General features: G+C 40.1%; 1 long non-coding RNA gene across 1 annotated transcript; it reads right to left on the bottom strand.

Annotated features, from left to right (window-relative positions):
* Positions 1-807: 807 nt before the first annotated feature.
* Positions 808-7,931, bottom strand: LOC122468818. Its single transcript, XR_006293326.1, has 2 exons — positions 7,822-7,931; positions 808-2,717 (listed from the first exon to the last, which is right to left on the bottom strand). It is a non-coding gene; the product is annotated as an uncharacterized LOC122468818 (long non-coding RNA).
* Positions 7,932-8,202: the final 271 nt, after the last annotated feature.

Below are 8,202 nucleotides of genomic sequence, written 5' to 3'. Positions count from 1 at the left end.
CTTACCCCAAATCACCTCCCATGACCAATTGTAAAAAATTTCCCAGGACTGAGAAGTTTTAAGTTTGCTTGTACACAGACACCTTTGACTGCTGGGGCACCTGCGGGGCTCAGTCAATTGAGCATCCAACTTCAGCTCAGGTCATGATCTCGCAGTTCATGAATTTGAGCCCCACATCGGGCTCACTGCTGTTAGCACAGACCTTGCTTTGGATCCTCTGTACCCTTCTCTCTGTCCCTCCCCCGTTTGCACGCATGTGCTCTCTCTCTCTCAAAGATAAATAAGACCTTAAAAAAAGAAAATGAAAGAAAACTTTGACTGCTGAAGCCTGTTTCTAAAAAATCTAACCAAACACACCAAAACTACCATCAGAGGAGAGGGTGTTGAAAGGCAAGAGAAGAAGGAACCTATCACATTTTCCATTTACGTATTGTTTAATATTTTTCCAGAAACATGTATTAATTTCTATAAATTTCAGAAAGGAGGAAAATAATCTAATTTAACATCATCTTGCTTAAAATCCAGCATGTTTTTGTCTTGCTTACCCAATGGAGGTTTCCACATAATAACCTCCACCTACTTGAAGAAAGACACTGCCTCTCTGAGAGATGTTTAGAACCTTGTTCACCAGTGGTGCTGTTTTTAAAACCGTCCTCATATTTGGTCAGTCATCTAATTCTGCTCCAAGACGTCTATGTGCAATACAATCTCTTCTAGCCAGATTGGCTGGGGTATTGGGTTTCTGACACAGTGGAAAACAACCATTGTTTACAGAATTAAACTCGTCTAAATACACTCACACAAAACTGCAGAGAAGATACTTTCATTTTCTTTGATGCTTCAGAAGCTATTCACAGAATATTCTCATTTTGAACACAAATTCTTGTCACATGCCAAGGTATGTAATACACACACATCTATGAGACATGGAATATTGACAGATACAGAATACCGAGCCAGACGAAAATGGTAACATCCTGAAAAGTTGCTTCCATGAGTTAACTGTTGGTATCAACATACCTGTTATCTATTTATTTCTCTTAAAAATCAAGTATAGATAAGACCTCTGGTTCTAGCCAGGATGGAGCACCCTTTTCCTTCCAGGTGCTCCTTATTACAACTGTGGACATAATATATCAAACAAACATAGGAAGACTCAAAGGAGGAAAGAAGAAGATGGACTGCCTAGGGACTCTGGGACTTGAGAAATAACATGGTGACGAATCTAGGTTTCCTTACTGCCTCCCATATAGCCCAGGCTGGGTACTATAGTAGCTTCCATCCTGGAACTGTCAGTAGGCATGGATAAAGTAAGCCACGAGAAACATCTGTTCCTCCTACTCAACGAACCAACGAAGGAGCGGCCTCAACCATAGAAAGGCTTTTTGGCAATCTTGCCCTACTTTGGCCAAACATTTGTAGAGAATTGTATCCCCCTCTCCCTAGGTTCAGTGGGGCAGAATAGGGAGATGATATTCCTCCTCACCCCCTATCCCTGCAGAAGCAGGTGGTGGGGCTCCAGTTCTCCCGCCCAGTCATATTGGTGGGACTGATTCTCCATTTCCTGCCAGTTGGAAGCAGGCAGAGTTCCTCATCTCCCACCAGGGTGGTGTCAGCAGGGTGGCATGAAGGTTCCTACAGAACAGGTGGAACTGTCCTATATTTTGGTGGCCGTGTGAACCCGTGTATGCGATAAAATTGCCTAGCACTAAATAGACACACAGGCATATATGTGAGTGCATGGAAAACTAAAACTGGTGATATCTGAACGCGTTGCTGGATTATATCAATATCAATTTGCTAGTTGTGATATTGTACTATAGTTATACAAGTTGTTGCCATTGGGGGAACACTGGATAAAGGTATATGGGATCTCTGGATTATTTTGTACAGTCTATAATTATCTCAAAATGTTAAAGTATTAAAAGCCAAGTTTAAGTGGTACAAAAATTCAGTTGTTTTAGTTTTCCAAACAGTTTGATTCTGAATGAATTAGTTCCTATATTCAGGTGATCATAGATTATGAAATTTAACTAGCTGCACTAAATATATCACATTTCCTATATTTATAGCAGAAGTACTGGCTGACCCAATATAGGTCTGGCATGTGGAGTTAGGCGCCATTGGGGCTGAAGAGGTTCCAATGTCCATGGGAATGTCTGATGAATCAGGTGCTGATGACAGTAGGCAAACCACAGGGTGATGAAAGAACCTCAAAGGAGAACTGATACCTACTTAAGGTGGAACCTGGCACAATGAATGGACTCAGCAACAGGACCCGAAGATTGGAGAGGAGTGATGTTTCCAATTAACAGCGTGGTAGCTGTTTACAACATCCCAAGTGAACTACTCCAGGAGCAAGTGAACACTTGGAACCAGAAGGCATATTTTGCAAACAAACAGAGCTGTCTCCCAACACTCAGGAGCTGAGGGCCTCAGCTGGGAGCACACAGTAACAGAACAGAACTTAAAGGGTGGGAAGTTACCTTCCTGCTCTGGTCCAGATCCACAACTGAACAGTGACTGATGCGTAGCCTGAGATGCAGCACCAAAAGACATCTGTGAAGCCTGGATGTTGGCAGTCAGGAGCAACTGACAAAGGCTGTGCAAATGATGGCCAGAGTGGACGGGGCTGGCATTGGCCAGAGTAGCACAGTCCGTACTTTACCCTGAGTATCCATCCCCAGTGGCTCTTGGAATGCAAAAGAGATGGGAACCTAAAAAAGGCAGGAGTATGTGAAAGCAGGGAAGGGAACACTGATAGTTTTACAGATAGGGGTTATCAAGCAAACAAAAATCTAGGCCAGTTGTTCTCAACCTTGGCCACACATGGGGCTGGGGGCGGAGTTGGGGGCGGGTGGGGTGGTGGAGAGAGACAGAGTTGGAGCATAGGGTCTGCCAAGGAAGAGTGCCCTTGGTAAACAGTCCAGGCCTTCAGCTGAGACCCACAATAGGCTACACCTTAGGGGTTAAGACAGATGGACAGTAAACAGGCATTGAGTCAGCTCAGTCCCAGGATAGTTTAAAGTGATTGGCCCTGTCTGTCAAAACCAAAAGTAAATACCCACTGGAGGAATGTAACCTCTTACAGATGTTATCTGTACAGTTTTCATACATAATGCCATGTATATAAAATATATAAAGCAGTACTTGGCAAGACCACATAACTGAAAACCCATAAAACAAAAAAGGACAATGGAAAGAGACCATCAGGAGATCCAGATACTGAAGTTATAGGACATACGTGATAGATAGGTTTTAAAACACTGAGTAATATACTCAGGAAAATAAATGGCAAAATAGAAAATTTCATCAAAGAACTGGAATCTATTAAAAACAATCACATGAAATTCTAAAATTAAACATACAACAAATTAATAACACAATAGATGACTTTAAGAACAGACTGACACAGTTAAAGGATTAGTGAATTTTAGGGTAGGCCAGTAAAATATATTCAGATTAAGGCAAAGAGAATAAAAGAATGCCTGGCTGGTTTAACACTTTAAATTCAGTTCATGTAATTCAGCACATTAATGGAATATAGCAAAATAATCGTATGATCTCTCTGATATATGCAGAAAATACATTTGATGAAAGTTAACATCTATTCATAGTAAAAACTCTTAGCAAACTAGAAATAGAAAGAAAATCCTTAATCTAATAAAGAGTACCTACAATAAATCTACAACAACATTATATTTTATCGCTTGTTCCCTGAGATTGTGAATAAGACACAGATGTCTGCTATCATCACTTCTATTTTACATTATACCAGTGCTCCTAAACAGTGAAGTAAGGCAAGAAATATGTATAAAAGGCATAAGAATTGGAAAAGAAGAAACAAAGCTGTCATTAATAATAACTATAAAAAATACAAAAGGATTTATGGTAGAACTATTTAATTTAGTAAGTGAATAGCAAAGTGCATTAAGGGACAAAATACAAAAGTTAACTTTATCTCTACATGCCAACAATAAACAAATGGAAAGATAATATTTGAAATAGACCACTTAAAATAGCATCAGAAAACATCTATAGCTAGGATTAGATCCAACTAAAGATATATAAAAATGCTACTGATAACATTACAAAATATTAGTGCAATAAGTTAAAGAAGACCTAAATAAATGGAGACATATGTCACATTTATGAGTCAGAAGATCCAATGCTATAACACTGTCAATTCAACCTAAATTGATTTTTAGATTCAAGGCAATGCATCCAGTTACTAGTAGTGTGTGTGTCTGTGTGTATGGGAACACTAATTCTAAAATTATATAGACGTGCAAAGGGCTAAGAATGGCTAAGATAACCTTAAAGAGCAACAAAGCTGAAAGACCTGCCCTACTGGATAGCAAGAGTTACGACAAAGCCATGAATATAGCATGTTGTATTTGTGCAAGTGTAGACAAATAGTTCAGAAAGTGACCCATAAATAAATATATACTTGATTTTGACAAATGCCAACTTGAACAATATTGAGAAAGTGAGGATCTTTTTAATAAATGGTGTTGAGTCAGTAGCATAGCCATATGGAGAAAACAATGAATCTTGACTCCATCTCACACCATATACAAAATTCACTTCTAGGCAAATTGTAGGTCTAAGTGGGTGAGTTTACAGGATTAAGTTCTTAGAATATAACAGGATAATATATTGATTACTTTTGGATAGGCAAGGATTCCTTTCTCTCATATATACATGTATATATGTTTCTTTTTTATTTTATTTGAGAGAGAGAGAGAGAGAGAGAGCGAGCACAAGCAAGTAAGGGGCAGAGAGAAGGAGACACAGAATCTCCAGCAGGCTCTGTGCCATCAGTGTAGAGCCGGATTCGGGGCTCAAACTCACAAGTGTGAGATCAAGACCTTAGCTGAGACCAAGAGTCTGATGCTCAACTAACTGAGCCACTCAGGCACTCCTAGGCAAAGATTTCTTAAACAGAAAACGCTAACCATAAAGAAATAACAACAACTTTGTTTCAGCAAAGAATCTATCAGGGGAAAGAACCCTGGGGAGAAAATACCTGCAATACATACACCCTACAAAGGGCTTAGATTCAGGCTATATAAAGAATTCCTATAAATCAATGAAAAAAAGATAGACAAGCCAATATAAAAATGGGCAAAAGACTTAGATAGGCACTACACAAAAGAGGTATCCCAGTGGCCAATCAACATTTTAAAGTGGTCAATCTCAATAGCAACAGGGAAGTACAAATTAAAATTACGATGAACAGCCATCACAGAACGGTGGAATGACTAAAATTTAAGACTGACAATACCAAATAAAGTCAAGGAAGTGTTATACTAACGTAGCATTTGCCTTGCTGTTCTCCATCTCTCGACTTCAGGATTTTACCTCTTTGGCCAGATAGGCCTACCAATTTAATCTTCAAGACTCTCTCTCCCTTTCTCTGTCTCTCTGTCTCTCCCTGTCTGTCTCTCTCACCCCCGTCACACACTTAGCCCTCTGCCCAGAATATCATCTCTAATCTTTCCTGCCAAATCATGTTTCTCCTTTTCTTCTGATCTCTGTTGGCATTCCCTGTTAAAAAATCTTTCCAGCACAACACCACGCCAACTTGACTTCCAAAGCAAGAATAAAGTCCTTCCTGTACCTTCATCCCTAGCCAGTTCCTGCTCTCCCCAACTCCCATCTTCCAGGCAGATACAGGTGGCTTGTTCTATGTATTCTAGAGATGACAAACACATGAGCTTCGGTCAAGTGCCTTTAATATCCTTGTTGTGGTCATCCTTTCTCTCCTTATGAAATTTTGGTTTCCAAAGGGCAGGAACCATAGTGCGTATCTCCCCCACAGCCTACTAATGAGTGCCAATTTTGACTGAGTAAAGCTAAGAAAAATGAAATGTCCTGAAGAACTTCATTCTTATCCATCTTAAAAAGGAATGTTTAGGGGCGCCTGGGTGGCGCAGTCGGTTAAGCGTCCGACTTCAGCCAGGTCACCATCTCGCGGTCCGTGAGTTCGAGCCCCGCGTCAGGCTCTGGGCTGATGGCTCAGAGCCTGGAGCCTGTTTCCGATTCTGTGTCTCCCTCTCTCTCTGCCCCTCCCCCGTTCATGCTCTGTCTCTCTCGGTCTCAAAAATAAATTAAAAAAAAAAAAAAAAGTTGAAAAAAAAAAGGAATGTTTATTCTGTATTTTGATTATTAAGAATGCTTGCATGCAAAGAAAAAAAAAGTTAAGAATTTGCCCTTGAAAAACAAAGGATTACATATTTTCTGAGCCATGAACTGAGAAAGAATTCTTATCCTGTGACAAATTCGGTTGTTGGGTTAAAAAAAAAATTAAGGTACCTATAAACTGAGGAAAGGACAGCAAGGGATACATAGCTTCTGCCTTGGGCTTAGGGTGCTTACGTAAACATTGTGTCAATACAATGGAAAACAATTTAACCTTGACCAAACAAAGGAGGGGAAAATCACCGGTATCCCAGAGACCTATGCTGGACTTGTCCCTCTGCCCTGCCTTCATAGTAAGGGTCAGATTCCCATCCTGTGCTGACTTATGGATGTTTTCTAGTGGAAAGTAGGATGCCAGTCATCTCCAAAGTGAATTTGAGATACTTGATTTAGAAAATACATGGAAACAGAGATAAAGAGCAACCCACTCACAACCAAACTTCTTTTCATTAAAGTGTCAGCAAGTCTTCAAAACTGATGTCTCCTATTTCATACAAATGAAAAGAAAGTCAAATGACACAGGGCCAGGAAAATAAACACCATGTTTATAATTAGAAGCTCTTCCAGAGATATGGTCACGTCCATGTGTGAAAGAATAGAGTGTGAGCATTTCGTGAGGCCCCAGGCGGTTAAAAAAAAAAAAAATCCTCTCTTTAAAGAAAAAGCCCCATACATGAGAAAAATGTCTGCTTACTCTGCCACTCAACTGTGCTGCCCAAGGTCCTAGAGTGTCCTGAAGTGGCAGGCGGGGGCGGGGAGGGGGGGGTGGGCAGGGCAGGTCTCCGTGAATATTTGTTTTGTTCTCTTCTCCCCAGTCCTCTTGAGCTAATTAGAGACTCATTTGGGATTATCAAGATATTTATTTTTCCCTTTAGCCCTGTAAGGGTAAGCTTATTTTTTTTAAGGGTAAGCTTATTGTATTATAAATGCACATTATTCTTCGTTACTTAAATTAGGTTTTATGCAATTTGATCATCTAAAGCAAAGATTTAGATTGGAACCCAAATCAGCTGATCCCTTCTGCTGGCTTGAACTGGTGCCATGATGAAAGGGAGGGGCACTGGTGCCATTGCTATTTCTTAAGGTCCGTTTTAGAACAAAGAGAGAAGAATGCTAACTGACACATTGGAAGCATACTTAGAGGGCTACTGAGGAATTTGACAGTAGAGAGAACATTTATAAAGGGAAAAATATGTATTATTTTTATCAAGTGCTTTTATGTAGGTGACTGTCCTAAGTCTCCATAGCTGGAATTCTGCAATGGATAGACCACAGCTCCTAATATTCATTTGAAAAAGGTATAAGACACAATTCCCAAGGATTTTGTCCAGACTATCTGTGTTGAATGGAGAAAGAGTTTACTACAGGTGGAGCGGTCAGGGAAGACTTCCTGGAAGAGGTAGTATTTGGTCTGAAGGTCTGGGTAGAGTGCAACAGGAGGACAGGAAAGAGAATGGCGTCGCAGATAAGAGGTACAGAAAAAGCAAAGCCACAAAGTTAGGGAAGTGCAAGATGCTTTCAGTGGAAACTAATGAGAGTGGCCTGGCTGAATCAGAGACGTTCAGGGATGAAGCTTATTAAATACATTTAACAGTTTAAATAAAAAGAGAGAGATACCTTCCAATGGTACACTTCTTTATCAGAAACTTGTTTTTCAGGGGTGCCTGGGTGGCTCAGTCAGTTAAGCATGTGACTTTGGCTCAGGTCATGATCTCATGGTTTGGGAGTTTGAGCCCCACATTGGGCTTTCTGCTTTCAGTGCAGAGCCTGCTTCAGATCCTCTGTTCCTCTCTCTCTCTCACGTGCATGCTCATGTGCACGCTCTCTCTCTCTCTCTCTCTCTAAAAAAAAAAAAAAAAAACATTAAAAAAAGAAAAGAAACTTATTTTTCAACCAAAATGATAATGATAATATCAGAAACATAAAGGTAAATCTAAGCCACCAGAAGTATCACTATTATTATTAAATACAATATCCACGTGATTGAGAAAAAGCCTC

Source organism: Prionailurus bengalensis, chromosome B3, assembly GCF_016509475.1.
Source record: "Prionailurus bengalensis isolate Pbe53 chromosome B3, Fcat_Pben_1.1_paternal_pri, whole genome shotgun sequence".
Taxonomy (NCBI): Eukaryota; Metazoa; Chordata; class Mammalia; order Carnivora; family Felidae; genus Prionailurus; species Prionailurus bengalensis.
This window is presented reverse-complemented; position numbering and strand designations above follow the sequence as displayed.